Raw genomic sequence first — 21,343 nt, forward strand, 5'->3', positions numbered from 1 at the left:
TATTTGGATTCACTCAGTGCTATTTCAGCCATACAGGGTAAACGACATTCTCATCATCCTCTCCTACAAGAAATTGACTTTCTAACCAACCTCTGTCAAAATAAACAATCTGAAATAACTCTTTGCTGGATCCCAGGACATTGCGGAATAGAAGGCAATGAAAAAGCAGACATTGCAGCTAAGTCAGCATCAGAACTGCCAAATAAAACAACGATAGTTCCACACACTGATTTTAGTCCAATCATTATTAGAGAAAGTGAAAATGAATGGGCTCAAATATGGAAAAATGAAATCAACAATAAACTGCAGGAAATAAAACCTAATCCAGAAATATGGAATTCCAGCATCAGAGAGAGTCGCAGAGAAGAAGTAATACTTGCCAGACTGAGAATTGGCCATACTCATCTTACTCATTTTCATCTATTGGCAAACAAAAATCCCCCACTCTGTGTCCAATGCCAAGTTCAGCTTTCCGTAAAACAAATTCTCTTGGTATGCCCTCGATTCAGAAATTCCAGATTGCTTTGTTTTCAGAGTTTATGCAATAACCAGAATCCAGTTACCCTTCAACAGATCTTAGACAATTCTGCGAATATAGATGAATTGCTTAATTTTATTCGGCAAATCTAAAAAAAAAAAAAAAAAAAGTTTTATCTACATCAAAACTTGGAAAAGACACATCTTGGCCATTGATGCCCTTGTGTCATTAAACCCTTAATCAACAACAACAGCACTTCCAGAAATTATATAGCATTAGCATTAGTAGAGGCATATAATGCAAGAAAGCAAGCTTATACAGCAACCAGAATCCAGAATCAGAATCCAGTTACCCTTCAACAGATCTTAGACAATTCTGCGAATATAGATGAATTGCTTAATTTTATTCAGCAAATCTAAAAAAAAAAAAAAAAAAAGTTTGATCTACATCAAAACTTGGAAAAGACACATCTTGGCCATTGATGCCCTTGTGTCATTAAACCCTTAATCAGCAACAACAGCACTTCCAGAAATTATATAGCATTAGCATTAGTAGAGGCATATAATGCAAGAAAGCAAGCTTATACAGCATCAGCCAAAAAAAAAAAAAAAAAAAAAAAAATCCTATTTCATCTATCTAAAAGTTTGTCCAGTTCTTCCTTGAATTTATTTAAGCAATCATCTTCCACAACGACATGTGGAAGTTTGTTCCAGCAATCAACTGCCCACTGGCTAAAGGCAAATTTCTCGCACATCTATTCTACAACTTTCCTCAATTTGAATTTATGCCCCCCCCTCAGGTTCGAAATCTGAGCAAGAGAAAGAATCCCATCAGCATTGAGCTTTCTCAAACCATTCAAATCCATATACAACTCAATCCGATCACCTGCAAGGTGATCGGATTGAGTTGTATATGGATTTTAATGGTTTGAGTAACTAGCATTCAGAAGCTGCCATTTTCAGAACTTAAGCCTTTCTTGTTAAGAGCACCCCTTCATTCCCCTCATTAATCTTGTTGCCCTTCTCTGTACTTGTTCTAGCAACTCTACATCCTTCCTAAAATGAAGCCTCCAGACCTGTACGCAGTACTCAAGGCTTGGTCTGACCATTGTCTTATACAAAGGGATAATCACCTCCTCTTCCCTACTAGCAAAATTCCTGTATATCATTGATAAGACACCATTACCTGCTCTGGCAGCCTGTCTTCGCTGCTCAGGAAAACGTATCTGACTGCACAATTATCTCCAAGTATTTTTCATTCTTTACCACTCTGAGTGTTGTACCACACAGTTTGTATATATTTCCCTGGGGGAACTTCTAATCATGTGCAGTACTTTGCATTCGTCGATATGTATATACAGGTAGCTCTCGTTTTGCGCCAGTCTGATTCACAATAGTACTGGTCACTAGCCACAAAGCCATTTTTATTTATTTATTTTTGAAATTTTTTTAATAAATTGATAGTTTAAAATTGTCAGACAAAATTTATGGGCATTGTACTGTACTATGTATCATACACTATCTGAGCTAATCAGCAATTAGCATGTCCGTATCAGAGATGAGAAAGCTTCCCACCCTCAAAGTAGCCACTTGTGTTGTTTTTGTTATTTGGTTTTTAGGAGCATTAGCAACTAGGGCCATATTGCTCCGGGGATATGCGGTAGTCATTGCCTGACCTTTCTGCATCCTCCATATTTGGTGGTCACGGGCTCGAACCCCGGTCTAATCAAGAAGCGTGTGCTACGCACTGCTGCTGCTGCCCACCTGGCTACGGAGGCACCAACCACTTGTGTAAGAGAGAGGTAAAGGTCCTTGCGGTGAAGCATTCGTTTGGTTGTTGTTTGCACCATGCACACGTGTTGGAAATTTATTATGCTAACATTTTTCAATAATTGTGCTATTAATAAATTAAATAATAATTAATATTAGTGATAGCAGTGTGCAGTTTTTGCCAATTTTTATAGCTGTGATAGCCATGTGCAGTTTTTGCCAGTCGTGATATAAAGTTTTTAATTTGATAGAATAAAGAGACTCCATATCTGGTAAAAGAATTTCAATGTATACTAGTGCAAATGGAAGTGTGAAAAAGGCATGACGATCTATCACATTGGAAAATAAGTTGGGGGTTATCCAGAGGATGGAGGCTGGTGAAAGCCACCACAATGTGTGTAGGGCTATGAATATGCCTCCATTGACTATTACTACAATTATGAAGAATGCTGATAAAATAAAATGATCGATGCAGTGTGCTACCAGAGTAAGTGCTACACATGTTAGTTACAGCAGAAGTAAGCTTTTGGTAAAAATGGAGCACTTGCTGACATTTTGGGTCGATGATTTGAAACAAAAAAACATTCACTTGACCCAAATTGTAATAACTGAAAAGGCTAAGGCAATTTTTGAAGACTTAAAGAAGGAAGTCAGTGAAATATTTTTGGCTAGTAAGGGCTTGTTCATGAGATTTAAAGCAAGAACCAAATGCAGAAGTGTGAAAATTACCGGCAAGGTAGCAAGTGCAGATGTTGAGGCGGCTGTCACATTCCCTGCAGAGTTTCAGGCCATAGTACAGGAGGGCGATTACCTTTCGAATATCATCTTCGTTGTTGATGATATGGGCCTTTATTGGAAAAAGTTACCCTGAAGAACCTTCATTGCCCATGAAGAAAAGTCGGTTCCTGGATTTAAAGCATCAAAAGACAGGCTGACACTTTCATTTGGAGTAACTGTGTCAGCCAATTTAAAATTGAAGCCAATGTTGGTGTACCATTCAGAAACATCACATGTTATGAAAGGTTTAAAGCCATGTTGCCTGTGTACTCGAAGTCAAACAAGAAGGCTTGGGTGACACAGGACGTCTTCTTGGATTGGCACACCAACCATTTTTGCCCTACTGTTCTCAGATTCTTTTGGACAATCCTCCTAGACATCCTACGAATGTGGGTGAAGTCAGAACGCCTCTTAAAGTTAATGTTGTCTACATGCCCTCTAATACAGCATTGGTTTTGCAACCCATTGACTAGTGGGTAATAGCCACCTTTAAAGCTTATTACCTATGCCAAATATTTACAGAAATGGTAAAAGCTTTGGAGCATGAGATCTGGTAGAAGTTTACATCACACTCCATTTAGACATTTGACAGTCACTTTTTGCCAGGCTGTGGTAATGTGATTGATGCCCTTTAAGGCATCAAATGACAACCAATATTCTCTGATCGTAATGCATGACTTTAGAGGATTCGAGCCACAACAGAATGTTGTAGAAGACATCAGCAGGCTAGAACAAGAAGCAGGGTTAGAAGAGGTTACAGTTGAAGCTGTAACTGAGCTCTTGAAATGTTATGCAGAACATAGCCAAAAGCAGAAGGAAGATAAAGAAGACTATTCTAAAAATTAGGAAGATCAGTGACCTACAATAGATCCCTGCGAGTGTAGAGTCCCTCACTAATGAGCTCTGTGACATAGATCATGTTCATGATCATGATTGGGAGAGGAGTGCCACAGTTAAAAGGGGTGTCATATTTTGAAATTCTTAAAAGGAATGAAGAAATCCAGGTAATCAACACTTGATCTTTTCTTCAAAAAAAGACAGTCTTCTCAACCAGGGCGTAAACAGAACATCATCAACCAAGGCTTTTATAGGGCAACTAAAACTTCTGCATTACGCCACTGTCAATTTTTTTTTTTTTTTTTTTTTCCTTTTCATATATAACCCCAAACATGAGGGTATTAGAACCTGTAGTACTTAATATCATGCTTGGGTTGGAGGTTGAGAAGATGAAAGAAGATATTTGTTGACATTGGACTTCAACTTCTGTAGACTGTAATTTTCAGGAAATACGTACGAAGAAAGGTTATTCCAGAAAAAAAAGCAGTTGAATAAATAAACGAGGAAGATGAAAAGTTGGTTCTGTGAGTTTGAAGTTAGACAGTAAATGGATATTGGCTGGTGTCGGCACGTGTTCGGACTGTTTTGAAAGAGAGAGCGGGAATTATAGAAGCCAATTCAGAAGAACAGTGCCCATGTAAATATCTGTAGAAGAGGCATGCAGCAGAAACAGTATGTCTATGTGACAGCAAGTGGAAAGACTGTTAGAGATGAATCATTAAACCTAACTGCCCTCTTCTGAATGGAATCTAGAAGCCTGAGAGAGGTTTTGGGGGCCCCCCTTCCCAGATGTGGGAACAATGTTCTATGGTAGGGCAGACTTGCTATTTGTACAGAGTTGGAAGAAATGTAATGCCGAGAGCAAAAGAGAAAAACCAAGTTTTTTAGATGCAGAGGAAGTAATATTTGTAATGTGCTTGTGCCAAGAGAGATTAGAAGTGAGGGTAATCCCCAAAAGAGATGTATCATTTTGCCTAGAAATTGAAGTGTCACCAAAGATAAGCATAGGAACAGAAGAATCCTTTTTGCGAGATATAAGACAAGACTGAGTTTCAGAAGGATCGGCATCAACTAAGTTGTCTTTGCCCCACTGGAGAATTACCTGAAGATCGGCATTTAAGGAATTGGTAGCAGATTTTCGAGAGGTTGAAGCTGATTGAGCAGGGCAAGGTTTCTCAAAATGGAAAGTGGAATGCAATGTTCTATCATCGGCAAAACTATGGATAGGATTTCCAGTCAGTGCAAGAAGGTCATTAATATACAAGAGGAAAAGAGTGGGGGAAAGAACTGAATCTTGGGAAGACACTGGCATTAGTGGAGAAGTTAGAAGACAGAGAGCCATCTACCATCACTCTCAGTGAGCGATCAGAGAGAAAACTGGATAACCAATTACAAAAAACAGTTGGCAAACCATAAGATGAAAGCTTGTTTAGAAGACCTTTATGCCAATCATGATCGAAAGCCTTTGAGATATCGAGAGCAACTGCTTGTGTTTCACTGAACATTTCCATTGAATTAGTCCCTAAATGGGTAACATAAGTCAGAATATCAACAATGGATCGACACTGATGGAACCCATACTGGTGATCGTTGATCAGATGGAAGGTTTCTAGGTATTTTAAGAGTTTGTGGTTAATTGATTTCTCCATTCCTCCCGTCCCATTGCATTGGGAGGGATTTGTCACCCTTTTTAGGAACCAGCTGGATATGAGCAGATTTCCAAGCAGACGAAAAACACCTTTGGAATAAGAAAGTGGAAAAGGCGGCAAAGAACAGGAGCAAGGGTTTCATGAGCACAGGTTTTGAGAACAAGTGGAGAAATACCATCGCGACCTGGAGCTTTCCTACCATCAAGATTCGTCAAAATCCTTCTGACATCCTTTTGACGGAAGACCACAGGTGGCAGTGAATGAAGTGTGTTGGGAATTTTGTGAGGTGTTTTACCAAGATCATTAATACATGAGTTAGAAGAAAAATGGGATGCTAGCAGGTCAGTTTTATCCTTGGCTGGTTTGGACAGTGGTGGGAGCAGAGATGGGCAAAAGTTGTGGCCAATAGCTTTGGCAGGAGACCAGAATGCTCGGCTACCATTAGGGCAAGAAGCAAGTTTTCTACTCTTAGCCTGTTCAAACTCTAGTTTGGACTGATTAATAACTGCTTTACAATTGTTGTGAGCTTTGGTGTAGGCAGAAAATGAAACTGAAGAATTAGAAACAAGACAATTACGATATGCAACATTCTTCTCTTGAACAGCCTTAGCACATTTATTGGAAAACCGAGTTTTAGATAAAGGACGAGATTTTACAGTGGAGTATGGGATAATGGATTCCATTCCTGCAAGAATAATTTCACTGACACGATCTGAGCAAATGTTGACATCAGAAGTTATGAAACGGTAAACCGACCAAGGAAAAGAAGAAAAGAAATATTGCAGGTCTTCCCATTTTGCATTCTTGTAATGCCAAACAACAGGAGGTTGGGAATTGCCATGAGATAAAGGCTCCATTGTAGAAGAGAGAACATCACCAAGTTGTAATCTGAGGGGCCGAAAGGACCACTCACTTCGACCGTGTACTTAGAAAGGTTGCTTGTGAGAAAAAGATCAAGCGTGTTGGCTGTATGGTTAGGATTGTCAGGTATTCTTGTAAGTAAATGAACAGTCTGTGCAAGGTCATTAGTAATTGCAAAAGCCACAGCATCTTGACCAGCTGGGTTGGTGTGACTAGAAAACGGAAGCCAGCTGGAGTTGTGAACGTTAAAATCACTAAGGAAAGTTGGACCGGAGAAAGTCAAGTTGCAAAGAGAGGAAGTCAAAGTGCTCCAAGTGATTAGTGGAGTTGGAAGAATGGTAGAGACAACAGTTGAATTTGACACAATGAGGTAGAGAGATTTTAAGCCACAGAAGATCAAAGAGAGTTGATTGCAGATTACCAAGTCTCTGACAGGTAATATTGGAATGGACATATACACCACCTTTGAGGCGAAAGGAATCATATAGCGAATAATTTGGGCAACTGAGATGAGCAGTAGTTGAATCAACCGATAACTGAGATTCTGTCAGATAAAGTACACGGGGTTTGGCAGACTGCAAGTGGAAATGGACATCGTTGAGATTAAAATTGATACCACGTATATTTGTGAAGTGAATTAGGAAGTGTTTGGGAGGTTTAGATCTTTTCGCAGATAAGCTTACTCTATTGGTTTGACAATTCATTGTGTAAACACACAATTCATTGTGTGTTTGCCTTTAGCCAGCGGGTGGTTGGTTGGTGGAACAGACTTCCATCCCTTGTGGTGGAGGTTGATAGCCTAAATAAGTTTAAGGCTCAGCTGGACAGGTATTTTGAACGAACAGAGGGGTGAAGTGGAAGTGGAGTTTTTTTTTTTTTTTGGCTGATGCTGCATAAGCTTGCTTTCTTGCATCAAATGCCTCTACTAATGCTAATGCTATTCAATAGTAAGAAAAAAAAGTGGGTGGGACATGCTGTATGAAGTAATGAAATTTTTGGATATGGTTTACACATGGTAAGAATATACCCAGATCTTTGACATAACATGGCCTTGAAAGCCTCCTAGAGTGTTACCAATAGGTTGGGACTGGTGTACTATCTAGCGGCCGGCCTGCGAACACAGTTTTATAGCTGTACCTCATATACACTCGTGTTCAAAGAAAGTGCATCACCCCTTAAAATTGTAATTGTAACGTAAGTTATTCGGATGACAATATGGCAATATTCTGAGCATTGCAGACAGGCTTCCAGAGCATGTCATGGGGTTTTGTCATTGATATACAGGAATTTTGCTAGCAGGGAAAAGGAGTTGATTGTCCCTCTGTATAAGGCAATGGTCAGGTCAGGCTTTTAGTACTGCGTACAGGTCTGGAGCCTCATTTTAGTAAGGGTGTAGATTTGCTTGAGTGTGTATAGAGAAGGGCAAGAAGATTGGTGAGGGGAATGAAGGGATCCTCTTATCAAGAGTGGCTTAAGTCCTGCAAATTGCAGCAGCTGGAGACTAGGCACCTGCGAGATGATCTGATTGAGGTATATAAGGCCTTGAATGGGTTGAGCACACTGAATTCTGTTGGGATTCTTCTGTTTGTTTAGATTACAAAGGGGGCAAAAATTCAAATTGAGGAAAGACAACTGTAGAATATATGTGCAGAAATTTGCCTTTAGCCAGCGTGTGGGTAATTTCTGGAACAAACTTCCATTGTCGTTGTGGAAGTTGATAGGTTAAATAAATTTAAGGAGGAACTGGATAAACATTTAGAGGGAATGGTTGTGTGAATTTTTTTTTTTTTTTGTCTGATTCTACATAAGCTCATACGCTTGCTTTCTTGCATCACATGCCACAATTACTATTACTATATTTCTTACAGATTGCATCAGATAAGATTGAGACGCATAGGTGATGACTTAAGATTGCATCAGCTGTTACTTTCAGCTATATAAGCATGCTCTGCAAGAGTTGCAGTCATTCCTTGTTTGTGTCAGGATGGCAAGTTACCTGCAGTTGATGCCACGAAGAGAGTGCTATTGTTGCTTTACGTGAAGATGGATGTTTCCCTCGTCATATTGCTCATAGAGTGCCTTGTAATCAGTCAACAGTGAGTAGATTTCTTTCCGAACTCAAGAATACTGGTTCTGCTGATAGGAAAAAAGAAACTGGATGCAAATGAGTCTCTATGCGAAAACAGGAGCACGTTTTGAAGCTCTTATGCCAAAACCGAAAAGCTTTTTCGTCTGGGCTGAAAAGGGAATGGAAAGAACATATAGGAGTAGGAAGTGCAGCAACAGTCAGATGTCTCTTCAGAAATGGACTTGTAGCCCGTTGTCCTAAGAAGAACCCCCTCCTCAAACAAAAAATGAAAAAGGCCATATTAATTTGGTGTAAGGAATGTCAAATGAGCCCCTGAGCAGTGGAAGTCAGTTATTTTCTTGGATGAGAAGAAATTCAACCTGCATGGTTCTGATGGGAGACAAATGATCCACCATAGACGTCGTGAAGAATACCATCCAGACTGTATGGTGTCTGCAGTGAAATTCCCTACCAGCCAAATGATATGGGGGTGTATTTCTTATCGTGGAGTAGGTTACCTGCAGTTTATAAAAGGTTCCATAAATGCTGTTCATTTGTTTGTTGTGTTTTTTGGAATATTATCAACTAAGGCCATATTGCTCCGGGATATGCGGTGGTCATTCCCTGACCTTTCCACATTCTCCGTATTTGGTGGTGACAGGCTCGAACCCCGGTCTAATCAAGAAGCGTGTGCTACGCACTGCTGCTTCTTCCCACCTGGCTACGGAGGCGCCAACCGTAAATGCCAATGGATACGGCTATATTGGAAGGCAAATTGCTGCCCACCATTAGAGACTATTTAAATCTGCCAAGTAACTGCATCTTTCAGGACAACTCTGCTCCTTGTCATTGAGCAAAAAGTGTAAGTAGGCACTTCTGTAGTTACTTAAGCTTAATTTCTGCATTAGAGGTTCAACAGTAATGTGTTTACATTTGTTACAGGTGAAAAAATGGTTGGAAGAATGGTCCCCATTGCAACTCTTAGCTGGCCAGGAAACAGCTCGGACCCGAATCCTATAGAGAACTGTTGGTATCGTGTTGAATCTGTAGTTGCCAGAAAGAAACCAAAGATCCTTCGTGAACTTTGGCCTCGATGGTGTGCTGCTGTCATCAGGGCCAGAGCCGGTTCAACTAAATATTAGTTTGCATCTGGTGAACTTATCATTTTGTTTTCCATTTAAAATGATAAACTGAACCAAACTGTGAGGGGCTTCTGATAACATTTCAACCTTAATTATCATGTTAACCAAAACTGTTGTATAAAGTTTGCAAATGCTCATTTTGCAATATTTTGAGAGCACTTAATGGTCAATTCATCCCAGAGGTTCTCTGTAGAACTGAAGTCGGAGCTTCTGAGCTAGCTAGTGCAACTTTTCAATGCTCATGACTTCAAACAATTCTGTTACAATGGAAGCAGTATGACTTGGCATGTTGCCTTGCTGGGCCTTCCCTGATGTTGTGCCATGACATAGGTAATGTATTATTGTGCTATGACATAGGTAATGTATTATTGTGCTGGACATCTAGACAGACCTAAGCATTTGTGGTTTTGCCCAAAACAACCAATTGTCTCAAGGCAAACCATGAAAAACAGCCCTGGACCATCATGCTGCTGCTGCCGCCAAACTTCATTGTCGATACCTGCTACACTCAGGCACAGCTGTCAGATGTGGTAGACTTTGTACTGTGACTTGTCACTCCAAAGCACAGCTCTCCATTGATTTGCAGTCTGTGATTAGTGGCTTGTGTATGGCTGCGTGACCATGTTAATCCTTATTATGCAGCATCCGCTGCACTGTACTGGTGCTGACATTGTCTCACTGAGGGCTTCTGTGCATGTGCTGTGATTACATTGACCTGCATTCTGAAAGCACGATTCTTTGAAGGCTTTGCTTCACATTCTGTCAGCTTTAGAGGTTTTCTGGTTGTTTTGACAGTTTTAGTACCATTCACAGATCACTTTGTCGATCTAGGAATCTTTGGTGCTGTTGAATGTCACATACAGATTGATTGCTTATGTGGCCCGTTATTATTCCCCACTGGCAATTAACACTGATTGTGGCATTTTGCATTCAGAATCATACTATTGTCTCTTTGAAGGCCTACAAGCATATTTATTGGGTAAGATGTGACCAGCTATCAATGGAACTGTGTCCAATTATTTATTTATTTATTTTTCTTTGGTAATTATTGACGCATCGGCTTCTGTGGCCATAATGCACCTCCCAAGGTTTTTGCAGTACTTTGATCCAAGCCCGAGGCGGGATTTGAACCCGCGACCTTTGGGTTGCCAGGCAGGCGCTTTACCCACCCGCCTAGCCCGGTCGGCGTCCAATTATTAACAGTATGTATGTCTGTATTGAAATAAATTAAGAATAGGATTCAAAATGGTCAAGCCAAGTAAGATACAAATATAAGGAAAAATAGTATTTAACTACAGTAATGAAAGAAGGGGGAGATAAATTAAGAATAAGGGTGTTATAGAGGAATAAGTTCCTGAAGTAATTTAGGAGTTATAGCCAATTATAACAAATTTAGTGGTACCCAATGCTGAAGAGATCAAAATGTTACTATATATGGAACTAAAACCTACCAAAACAACATGACCATTAATATGAAGCAAAAACAAATTGAGTGACCATTGATTCTAATATATTATTGGAAGGCCATAAGGTCTACAATGGGTTTGGATTCACTGTATTTCAAACATTAAACAAATAAATATGAACAACTGACAAATAATCAGCAAGCTGATACAATAGATTGGCCTTATGCAGTGAGAAATTAACATATAGCTGAAGAAAATACTCACAAAACAAAGCTAGACTGCTAACCAAGAACAAAGTAAAATAGAAAGTAACCAGGATCAGAGCCTGAACTACGGTGGGGCAAGTGGGGCCCCAGGCACAGCATTTTAAGGGTGCACCCAACAGTTATGTATTTTAAAATTGCATTCTTTTTGATTACAGCAGGACCTCGGTTTAACAAACTTCTTTATAGCGAATTTTTAAAAATTCCTTTTGGTAATTACATTTAAAATAGTTTCCACAGAACAGAAAATTTCCATATAGCGAACAGATTATGAAATACTTAACTTTGTATGTAATGTTTCCACCTCTGGCCTTTATGGCATTTTGGCGCCTCCATAGCCAGGTGGGAAGAAGCAGCAGTGCGTAACACACGCTTCTTGATTAGACCGGGGTTCGAGCCCATCACCACCAAATACGGAGGATGCGGAAAAGTCAGGGAATGACCACCGCATATTCCCGGAGCAATATGGCCTTAGTTGCTAATGTTCCTAAAAACCAAATAACAACAACAGCTTTATGGCATTTAGCCAATTAAAAAGAGCGAATTAAGGGTTAAAGGGATTACCGTTCCGCAATGTTAGTGGTGCTCGTAAAACCTGTGCTGTTCTAGAATTCTAGTCTACATGTCTACAATAAATGATGTTATTTATTTAGCTGTGCTCTAAATTTAATTAGAATAAAAAATCTTTAAAAATTTTAAATTTACAAATTATAGGTAAGAATAAGATGTCCAAACGACCAAGTGGAGCAGAATTTCAAAAGAAGTTGAGGGAGGAAGAAGCAAAGAAATTGTCAAATAATTTTCAAAAATAGTTTGTGTCAGTTACGGAAGTGGAGATCATAATAAAGGAACCCTTTTAGCTGCAATTCAGTCATTCCTGAAGCCGAAGAAAATTGTAGCAAAACAGAGGCACATAATTCTGAAAACGACCAGAAATCTGAATCTGAGTATGAGCCACCTCAAATTGTAAAAAATTAAAATAATAATAATCATATTATGCTGAACTTAAATAATTCTGCAACTTGGCCCATCGAATATTTCTGATAAAATAAGATACTTTTTAATAGAAAATGATCCAGATCAAGGTAAAGATGCATATTTTCGTTATTCTTTGTCCTAAAATGGACCGATTTTCTATATAGTTCTATATAGTGGTTTGAAAAAAAAAAATACTCGCTAATGTTGAATTTTAGACAGAAATTGGCTGATATACTCCAAAGAAACAATATTTGTATTGTTTTTCCATGCATTTTATTTGGAACTAATAAAAATATTGGCAATGCACCTTAACTAGTTAATTCAAAGAAAGGCTTTTCCTGTTGGAAACACATATCGATGCATTCCAAATCACAAATTCGTTAGAACACCATGAACATTTTCTAAAATGGAAATCAATTGAAAAGAGTCTAAAAAAATTCTGGACTATTGATGATGCTCTACAATAAGCAATTTTAACAGAGAAAGGGAAATGGAGAAGCATTTTTAAAATTATTCTGGAAGCAATATTATTTTGTGCAAAAAATAATCTTGCGTTAAGAGGTTCAACTGAAATATTTGGGAATCCAAAAGCTGGAATATTCCCTAACATTATTGAACTTATATGTCTATAAATTTATAATAAAGAACTAGCAGAATAAATTTCAAATCATCGAAAAGGAATTGTGAATTATTTATTGCATAAAATTCAAGAGAAATTTATATGGTGAATTGGAAATGAAAATTGGGCCAGTATTATTTCAAAAATTAAAAAAGGTAAGTACTTCTTGTTAATTGATTGCACATCCGATTTGTCACATCATGGATAAATGTCCGAAATAATTAGATATGTGCAAATTGACGGAAAAATATCAATAGAAGGGAGTTTCATTGCTTTTATAGAAAGTAAAGAAAAGACTGCCAACGGGTTGGTGAAAGAAATTCTTACCAAATTAGAAAACGATGGACTTGACATTAAAAATGTAATGGGGCAGGGATATTATAACAGGGCCAATATGGCAGGAGAATATAATGGCGTACAGGCAATAATTAAAAAAATAATAATAATTAATAAATAAATAAATTTGCAATGTTTTGTAAATTTATTTATTTACAAAACATTGTTTTGTAAATTGTTTGGCACATAGTCTTAATTAACACGTTCCCGCTGTGGCATTTATTTAACGTGAAGCCTAAGAGACAGATAGACTCACGGCTTTTATTTCCCAAATGACGACTGTGTTTTTTTCATAATTGGTTCATTTAAGTGGAAAATAACACAGTATGTCAAGAAAAACGGGTTGTCATTTGTTTTTTGTGAAAATTTGATAGCGACCCATCGGTGGTTTGCTCTGCCCTGTGCCGCTAAGTATTGTCAATGAACGGGATAAGTATCAGTGAGTCACCAATGCGCACGCTCGAATTACTTCCTGGCATCGCCACGAGCATTGTTTTCCAATTTGTTCGTACTCTGTGAGACTGAAAATAGTTATTGCCTTCATATTGACTTCGTTTCAAATATGTGCATGTGTGGAGAACATCTCGTTTATCACTATAATCTAGAGATTGAGGTAAACTCTTTAGATATTTCGAATTTTCGTTTATTGTATTTATAGATATCTATTTCTAAACAGTTTTGAAATGAACCCCCTCCTCTTTTTACAGAAAGCAAGCTAAAGATGCACGTTTGATGAATTGAAGTGAGAGTGATGATTCAGATTTACCTCTTTTGAAAGAAAAAGGTGCCCAAAACGTGATGAAAATCATCCAGGGATATCGAGAACAGAGTTGGACTTGCGGACGAAAGAGAAGCCACAATATTTCTTTAGTGATGAATCCGATGCCAGGTCAGAATTAGATGATTTAGACATACATTTCAATTACAGTGATGGTGATGATAAGATCCAAACCTCAAACTAATCTGAAAGTGATGAATATCATGAAATCAGTGATGAAAATAATGACCCAAATTATCAAGTAATCTGTCTGAAAATGTTATTTGGCAAGAGGTAGGAAAAACTAAATTTCAATTTAATGAATATAATAAAGATGCTGAAATTCTTGTTGACGTTGATTTGAACCAACCTTACCACATATACAGACTGTTTATAACTGATGATATCCTTCAGATGATGGTGACTGTAACCAACAGATATGCACAGTATTGTTTGTCATCAGCAGCTAGTAATATACGAACATCCAAAAAGAAGAAAGCTGCACGTGTGAGACCAACCAGTCACACGTGGAGACCAACCACGGAACCAGAAATGGAAAAATTTCTTGGAATATTATTGATAATGGGAATTGTTCATGTCCCAGATATAAAACTACACTGGTCAAAAAAAGATTTATACTCGAATAATCTCATTAAGAAATCTATGAGTAGAGGTCGTTTCCTAGATCTACTGAAATATTGGCATTTCGCTGACAATGAAACTGCCAATGAACAAGATCATCTCAACAAAATCAGAATTTTATTAGATAAAGCCAATAGGAATTTTCAAAGAGTGGTAAAGCCAGGAAAAAACCTTGGTCATGGAAGGCTACTCTTTTGTCAGTATATCCCTAACAAATCTCATAAATATGGAATTAAATTTTATAAATTATGTTTGCCCGAGGGATATACTCACGAAATCTCTATTTATACCGGAAAGGGTGATTCAGTGGAAGGTAAATTACATTCCCATGCTGTCTCAATGAAACTGATGGCTAATCTGCTCAATGAATAATTTTTATAACAGTTTCCCTCTAGCACAAGAGTTATTAGAAAAGGGATACTGAGGAATATTACAGGGAAAAAAATTAAACGGGGAGACATAATTGCTCTTGAGAATAACAAAGGAGTGAAAATCATGAAATGGATCGATAAAAGACCAGTAATAATGATGCTAACAGCATGCAAAACTGATCTGTGTAAAATTATTGAGACAGGAAAGAACAATAGAAAGGGAGAAAAAATTAAGAAACCCGATGTTATTATCAGCTACAATCAAGCAAAGAAGAGTGCGGATATATCTGACCAAATGGCGTCATATTATAGTAGCCTGCGTAAAACCTTAAAACAGTATAAAAAAAAGCTGCCATGGAGATCATCTTTGGTACCATGCTAGTCAATACATGGGTGGTACAGAGTAAATTTGGGACTAATAATCGTCAATCCATCCTTCAATTCCAAGAAAGTATAATATACAGTTTATTGAATAGCGAGACTACTACAAAAGTAACAAAGGCACCTGGCAGAATTCATACCTTTGTAAAATGGAAGGTCAGGCAAGGAAAGTTACGAAACGTTGCAGGGAGTGTTACAAGAAAATTTCTGAAGAAGAAGTAGACTGGAAGGCAAGAAAAGTTAAAACATTTTTTCAAGATTGTGAAAATCAACCCGCTTCAACTGTTGGTTCCTTTTTCTATTCCAACTACTATGATTTTATATACCCCACAAAAACCTCAATAAAAAAATATATTGATCCTGGGCTGACACTTGGTAGATAAATATATATAGAGGACTGGCGAATCCGATAAAATTCTTAAACTCCAGGCACTTAATCCCAAAACTGAAGCACAATGAGACACCCGTGGGTTGCAATCTCCAATGGGCGCCTCCGTAGCCAGGTGGGAAGGAGCAGCAGTGTGTAGCACACGCTTCTTGATTAGACCGGGGTTCGAGCCCGTCACCACCAAATACGGAGGATGCGGAAAGGTCAGGGAATGACCACCGCATTTCCCGGAGCAATATGGCCTTATTTGCTAATGCTCCTAAAATGAAATCACGCATTCAACACCAATGATAATTAGCTGCAGCAACCCACTTGGTGGATCGCTTTGCCCAGTGGACAATTAGAGCAGCGATTCACCACCAGTGGATTGCCCCAGTGTTAACATGTTAATTTAGCTGGTGTACATGCAGCAGCATCAGTAACATCTGGAATGATAATGTTTTTTTTTTTTTTTTGACATTTAAAGAATATTAACCCCCCCCCCCCCCCGTCTGGTCAACCAAAGAATGAGCTATAAAATCTTCGTTCTTACAAATAACAAAAGTTCATGAAGTCTTAATTAATATTGAAGATACGTCTGCTTTTATAAATAGACTATCCATTTTTATGCATATTGGCTATATGGAATAAAATTCTTACAATTCTAGAATTTCTAGTTCCATCTCCGACCAGAAGTTCATAATATTGACTGTGTAAGTAAAGCATTGCAAGCTAAAAAGCTTTGCATATGTAACTCTACCCAATTAATAAGTGGATTGATAAAAAAATCTCCAAGAAATACGGAAATTGAATTTCAAGATATTTTCGGATGTGCTGCTACTGCAGTAGAAAAATGAATCTACCAGCTACATTTCTAAATGAAAGAAGAAGAAAGAAAAAAAGAATAACACTTTACGAATCTTCGGACTATATCATTTTATCTGCCGAACAACAATTTTGCGCCCAAAACGTTTTGGATGTTCTTATGAATGACTTAAGCGCTAGATTTGAAAACCTACTATTTCTTCAGATTTTGATTTTCTATTTGGAACTTCACTCATATTAATTAATAAATCTGACTTGCAGAAGGCTGCTTCTGACCTTGCATTAAAATACAACAAAGATTTAAATGTGTTAGATATTTCAACAGAAATTGAAAGATTTAAAAAATAATGTTTTATCAGTTTTGCAGGATATAAAATCGGTAACCCCTTTCAACTTCTCCAATTTATTCGTGAGTCTTAAGTCAAAGAATGTCTAATAGAATCTTATCCAAACAGAAAGCATTATGAATATTTCTTACCCTGCATTTAACAGCAGCTTGTGAAAGGTCCTTCAGTAAATAAACTTAAATTGATTAAAAATCACCTTAGATGAACAACCAGACAAGAACTACTAACTAACATATCAATTATGACCATTGAAAATCACGTTGCACAAAACATAAATTATGATAAAATTATTGATGATTTTGCTTCGGTAAAATCGAGACAAATTCAATTAAAATAATACATCTTCATTGCATATTTTTAGTTTGTTTTAATGTTAAAAGTACTCTATATTATATTTCTCAATATGTTGTTTCTGTGATTTCATTTTAGATAATATGAACTTAAACTATCTGATTTTTTTTTTTTTTTTAGCTTTTTTGTAGTTATGTATTTTATTTATAGTTTATATAAACACAAATCTCAGTAGATATAAAAAAATATTTTTAAGTTTCTTTTTCTTTGATATTTTTATTTTGTTATATTCATTGTATTATTTAAATTTGATTCTGAATAATACACCCATTAACTACAAAAATACTTTGTAGTTGATGCATACCATTGCGTGACACTGTATTGTTCAAGTTGTTACTTCAACTTGCTTTCAATAATCCTTGTCTTCTTTCACCCCCATTGCTCATCCCATCATGATGTTTTTCCTGGCAAGTGTTTCATCTCTGTTTACTGCTTGATAAAATCTAAAAAACCAGATCTATTGCAACAATCTATGATCTGAATAGATTGTTGCAATAGTAATTTTTATAAATTCATAAAGATTGACTACCTGCATATAATGGGGGCACACTTGTATTACTTTTGTCCCAGGCATAGGATTGCCTAGTTCCATCTCTGACCAGAATACAGGTGGTGGTATAGGCAGTGCTTTTACATTGCAGCCCAGTATGAAGTTTAAATAATTAAGTTTAAATGATATTTAAGTAATTAAAATAATTTAAATTTAGTTTAAATTTTGTATTAATGAAAAATATAGGATTTTAGTTTCTTATTTTCTTTAATACGTAATTTAAACTTCATTTATGAGTATGTGTGTGAATTTGTGAGAGTTAGTTGTAGGAGCCTGAGGTATAAAAGAGGAAGTGAAGGAAGTAAGAAAGACTGGAGCTTCCCTGGGATATGATTAATATTAGTATCAAAATGGCAAATGATGCAAGGAAGCAGAAGCTTATGTACCATCTGCCTTAAAAAATAATTTAAAATATGGTTTATTCATAAATTTAATTGTTAGAAACACAGTCCAGTCCTCATTATTATTGACTTAAATTAATTTCAGTAATTTTGTGTAGTCATTTTCTATCATATTTTGCAAATTTAATTTTTAACTTTGGTAAGGCTAATCAGCCAAGTTACATTCTTTTCAGTATCTTTTCAGGATTGGTATGAATAAATACTGTGGACTTGCTGTACTATGGAGACGTCTGGCATGCAGTTTAATGGTCATTAATTAGACCCTGAAGGGTCTAATTAGTCATCGTCGATAATCCTTATCATAAGCATTTTGTATTTCAACCTGTGTGTACTGGTTAAAATTGTCCTATGTAATTTCTGCCTTTAATAAAAAGTGCAACCATGCCTGGGACCATGAAGGAGAAAAGGATGATGATGAGCTTGTAGAAGAAAGTTGAAATTATCTCAAGGATTGGAGCCAGAGAAAGTGCATTGTCCATAGGATGAGCATTTGGAATCAACAAATCCACAGAGCCCCATTAATGGAAAGAAGGATGCTATAAAGTCATCTGTGCAGTTCAAGACCTGGCTGCAAAAATCATTAAATATATTAGAAACCCATTGTTAATGCATATGGAGTCGCAGTTGTTGACGTGGATAGAACGGAATAATTAAAAGCACATTCCAGTTGATGGAAACATCATTAAGCAAAAGGCCATAAATATCTTACAGCACTTACAAGCTGAAGAAGGTAATGGCAAGTTCCTGGAGTTTATGGCAAGTAAGGGTTGGTTTGACAAGTTTTGCAAACACTATAATATGCACATAAAGTTTAGCAGTGAAGCTGCTAGCACCAACCAGTCTGCAGCCAACTGATATCCTGCTGAATTGTTAAATTTAATCCAGCAGGAGGGCTACTCAACGAATCAGGTATTTAGAATACTTGGAAGAGAATGCGCAAGGACCTTTATTTCTAAGAAAGAAGCAAAGGTCCCAGAATTCAAGGTCTTTAAAGATCAGTTAGCTCTTATTTTCTGTGGAAATGCAGAAGGAGATTCTAAGTGCAAACATGCAAGCCCATTTTAATTAGCATTAGTAGAGGCATTTGATGCAAGAAAGCAAGCTTATGCAGCATCAGCCAAAAAAAAAAAAAAACCCACTTCCACTTCACCCCTCTGTTCTTTCAAAATACCTGTCCAGCTGATCCTTAAACTTATTTAGGCTATCAACCTCCACTACAAGGGATGGAAGTCTGTTCCACCAACCAACCACCCGCTGGCTAAAGGCAAATTTCCACACGTCTATCCTACATCTGTCTTTCCTCAATTTGAATTTATGCCCTCTCAGGTGATTTTTCTGAGCTAAAGGAAGAATCCCATCAGCATTGAGCATGCTCAAACCATTCAAGGCTTTATACACCTCTATCAGATCACCTCGCTGGTGCCTAGTCTCCAGACACTGTAATTTGCAAAACTTAAGCCTTTCTTCGTAAGAGCACCCCTTTGTTCCATTCACTAATCTTGTTGCCCTTCTCTGTACTCGTTCCAGCAGCTCTACATCCTTCTTGAAATGAGGCCTCCAGACCTGTATACAGTACTCTAGGTGTGGCCTGACCATTGCCTTATACAAGGGAATAATCACTTCCTTATCCCTGCTGGAAAAATTCCTGTATATCATTGACAATACTCCATGAGCTACTCTTGCAGCCCGTCTGCACTGCTCAGAGAACTTCATATCTGCCTGCATAACCACCCCCAAGTCCCTTTCATTCTCTACCACTGTCAGTGTAGTACCACAGAGTTGATACGTTGCTCTGGGGTTGCTGTTTCCCATGTGTAGCACTTTACATTTGTCAAAGTTAAACTTCATTTGCCACCTCTCAGCCCATCTGCTCAACCTTTCCAGATCCTGTTGCAGTAGCATAGTGTCAGTAGTGTCCTTGACAACCCTGCCAACCTTTGTATCGTCTGCAAACTTGGACATTAAGCTTGATATACCATCATCAATATCATTTATAAATACAGAAAACAATAATGGACCCAACACTGAGCCCTGAGGGACTCCACTAATAACATTAGTCCACGATGAGCAGTGTCCATTGATTACCACTCTCTGTCTTCTCCCCCTCAACCACCCCTTTATCCATAGCAGCAATTTGCCTCCAATGTCACACTGCTCCAATTTGTGTAGCAGTCTTCCATGTGCAACAGTATCAAAAGCCTTTCTAAGATCCAAGTATATAATATCAAAGCTATTCCCTGCATCCAGTTCTTTTGTGACTGCATCATAGTATCCAATCAAATTGGTCAGGCAAGACTTCCCCTTAACAAAACCATGCTGTGTCCGAGCTATAACTGAGGTCTTGTCTAAATGATCCTGCAGTGTTTCTTTAACCAGTGCCTCCATTAATTTTCCTGGAACAGAAGTTAAGCTCACAGGTCTATAATTACATGTGTCAGCCTTTGATCCTCCTTTGTGAATTGGGGTCACATTTGCACATTTCCAGTCTATGGGTACCTCCCCTGAGTCCAAGGAAGCTCTCATAATTATGGCTAAGGGTTTGCTTACTTCCTTTGCTGCCTCCTTTAATATAACTGGATAGATCCCATCCACCCAGGGTGCCTTTCTTGTGTTTATCTTCAACAGTTTCTCCTCCACTTTACTCCCAGTTATTTCAAGATTCTGTAGCTTACTGCTAGAGTTGAATACACCTCTGGCATTCCCCTCGCTGAATAACTCCTCATGTGTGAATGTCGATGCAAAATATTCATTTAGTTTGTTAGCTACCTGAGCAGGATCATCAACAGTTGACCCATCAATATCAAGTGGACCAATCTGATTCATCCCCTTCCTTCTAGAGTTTACATAAGGAAAGAACTCTTTGCTGTTTTTCTTTGCATCCCTTGCCAAGGATTTCTCGTAATCTGCCTTCGCCTGCCTAACCTCCTTTGTAACATGGTTGCATATCAACTTGTATCTATCATAGGCTTCTGTGTCATGTGTTAATTTGTAAGTACAGTAATACCCCGAAGTTACGCGATAGGTGGGTCCGACGAAAATCGCGTAAGTCGAATTCGCGTAAGTCGGGGTACAACTTTGCATATAAATACATATAAATTTTGCTTAATTGGGACCAAGGACTAACAAAAACACTAGTTTAGAAGAAAAATATTAATAAAATTGCAGTTC

At 37.8% G+C, this 21,343-nt stretch overlaps 1 protein-coding gene across 1 annotated transcript in view; it reads left to right on the forward strand.

The window, feature by feature from the left end:
• LOC150085552 (homeobox-containing protein 1-like) overlaps positions 1-21,343 on the forward strand; it is a 425,950-nt gene that overhangs the window by 24,182 nt on the left and 380,425 nt on the right. The window contains exon 2 of the mRNA XM_090374597.1: positions 11,965-12,197. The gene's annotated coding sequence lies outside the window, so the exon portion shown is untranslated. The remainder of the gene's footprint in view (positions 1-11,964; positions 12,198-21,343) is intronic.

The sequence above is a fragment of the Mastigoproctus giganteus genome, chromosome 5 (genome assembly GCF_048544385.1).
Source record: "Mastigoproctus giganteus isolate SK-2022 chromosome 5, ASM4854438v1, whole genome shotgun sequence".
Lineage (NCBI taxonomy): Eukaryota > Metazoa > Arthropoda > Arachnida > Uropygi > Thelyphonidae > Mastigoproctus > Mastigoproctus giganteus.